Source organism: Arachis stenosperma, chromosome 5 (assembly GCF_014773155.1).
Source record: "Arachis stenosperma cultivar V10309 chromosome 5, arast.V10309.gnm1.PFL2, whole genome shotgun sequence".
Lineage (NCBI taxonomy): Eukaryota > Viridiplantae > Streptophyta > Magnoliopsida > Fabales > Fabaceae > Arachis > Arachis stenosperma.
Window position 1 is genome coordinate 34,934,301 of NC_080381.1, and position 2,496 is coordinate 34,936,796.

The 2,496-nt window shown below is 36.3% G+C and overlaps 1 non-coding gene across 1 annotated transcript; it reads left to right on the forward strand.

Annotated features, from left to right (window-relative positions):
* The first annotated feature begins 774 nt into the window (after nucleotides 1-774).
* LOC130983508 (small nucleolar RNA R71) lies at nucleotides 775-882 on the forward strand. The gene has a single exon (XR_009087493.1). It is a non-coding gene; the product is annotated as a small nucleolar RNA R71 (small nucleolar RNA).
* The last annotated feature ends 1,614 nt before the right edge of the window (nucleotides 883-2,496 follow it).

The window sequence follows — 2,496 nt, forward strand, 5'->3', positions numbered from 1 at the left end:
TTTGGATTCTCTTCTGTATTGCTTGGAAGAGTACTAGGAGGGAGTTCAGTAACTTTCTTACTCAACTGACCCACTTGTGCCTCCAAGTTTCTAATGGAGGACCTTGTTTCAGTCATGAAACTTTGAGTGGTTTTGATTAGATTAGAGACCATGGTTGCTAAGTCAGAGTGGCTCTGCTTAGAATTCTCTGTCTGTTGTTGAGAAGATGATGGAAAGGGCTTGCCATTGCTAAACCTGTTTCTTCCACCATTATTGTTGTTGAAACCTTGTTGAGGTTTCTGTTGATCCTTCCATGAGAGATTTGGATGATTTCTCCATGAAGGATTATAGGAGTTTCCATAGGGTTCTCCCATGTAATTCAAGGATTATAGGAGTTTCCATAGGGTTCTCCCATGTAATTCACCTCTTCCATTGATGGATTCTCAGGATTATAAGCTTCTTCTTCAGATGAAGCGTCCTTAGTACTGCCTGGTGCAGCTTGCATTCCAGACAGACTTTGAGAAATCATATTGACTTGCTGAGTCAATATTTTGTTCTGAGCTAATATGGCATTCAGAGTATCAATCTCAAGAACTCATTTCTTCTAATTCGTCCCATTGTTCACAGGATTCCTTTCAGAAGTGTACATGAATTGGTTATTTGCAACCATTTCAATGAGTTCTTGAGCTTCTGCAGGCGTTTCTTCAGATGAAGAGATCCTCCAGCAGAGCTGTCCAATGACATTGGACAGTTCAGACAGACCATCATAGAGATACCTATGATGCTCCATTCAGAAAGCATGTTAGAAGGACACTTTCTGATCAATTGTTTGTATCTTTCCCAAGCTTCATAGAGGGATTCACCTTCCTTCTGTCTGAAGGTTTGGACTTCCACTCTAAGCTTACTCAATTTTTGAGGTGGGAAGAACTTTGCCAAGAAGGCATTGACTAGCTTTTCCCAAGAGTTCAGGCTTTCTTTAGGTTGTGAGTCCAACCATATCCTAGCTCTGTCTCTTACAGCAAAAGGGAATAGCATAAGTCTGTAGACCTCAGGGTCAACCCCATTGGTCTTGACAGTGTTACAGATTTGCAAGAATTCAACTAAAAACTGATGAGGATCTTCCAATGGAAGTCCATGGAACTTGTAATTCTGTTGCATTAGAGAAACTAATTGAGGCTTAAGCTCAAAGTTGTTTGCTCCAATGGCAGGGATAGAGATGCTTCTCCCATAGAAGTCGGGAGTAGGTGCAGTAAAGTCACCCGCACCTTCCTTGCATTGTTAGCATTGTTGTTGTTTTCGGCTGCCATGTCTTCTTTTTGTTTGAAGATTTCTGTTAGGTCCTTTACAGAGAGTAGTGCTTTAGCTTCTCTTAGCTTTCGCTTCAAGGTCCTTTCAGGTTCAGGGTCAGCCTCAACAAGAATGCTTTTGTCTTTGCTCCTGCTCATATGAAAGAGAAGAGAACAAGAAAATATGGAATCCTCTATGTCACAGTATAGAGATTCCTTGAGATGTCAGAGGAAAAGAAGAATAGAAGGAGGAGGTAGAAGAATTCGAACTTATCATGAGGGATAAAGTTCGAATTGTGTATTGAGGAGGAGTGTTAGTCCATAAATAGAAGGATATGAGAAGAGGGGAAGAATTTTTGAAAATAAAGTAAAAGATTTTAAAATAATTAAAAGAAATTTTGAAATTTTGATTGATGATTTTCGAAAATTAAAGTTGGGAAAGAAATAAAGTGATTTTGAAAAAGATTTTGAAATTAGAAATCAAAAAGATATGATTGAAAACTATTTTGAAAAAGATGTGATTAAAAAGATATGATTGAAAAACAATTTAAAAAGATTTGATTTTTAAAATTAATGACTTGGCTAACAAGAAATTTAAAAGATATGATTCAGACATTAAACCTTTCTCAACAGAAAAGGCAACATACTTGAAATGTTGAATCAAATCATTAATTGTTAGCAAGTATTTTTGAAAAATGAAAAGAAATTAATTTTGAAAATATATGATTGAAAAGATATGATTTGAAAAAGATTTGATTTTGAAAAATTATGGAAACTTGAAAAAAAATCTGAATTAAAAACAAAATCTTCCCTCTTGTGCCATCCTGGCATTAAACGCCCAGAATGGTATCCATTCTGGCGTTTAATGCCCAAAACTCTACCTTTTTGGGCGTTAAACGCCCAGCCAGGTACCCTGGCTGGCGTTTAAACGCCAATTTTCCTTCCTCACTGGGCGTTTTGAACGCCCAGCTTTTTCTATGTAATTCCACTACTGTATGTTCTGAATCTTCAATTCTCTGTATTATTGACTTGAAAAGACACAATTTAAAAATTTTTTGAATTTTTTTTAATGAACAATCAAAATGCAACTAAGATCAAATAAACAATGCATGCAAGACACCAAACTTAGAAGTTTGTATACTACTGACACTAACAAATTGAGAATGCATATGAGAAACAACAAAACACACAAAACAAGAGAATTTAAAGATCAGAGCAAGGAAATCATCAA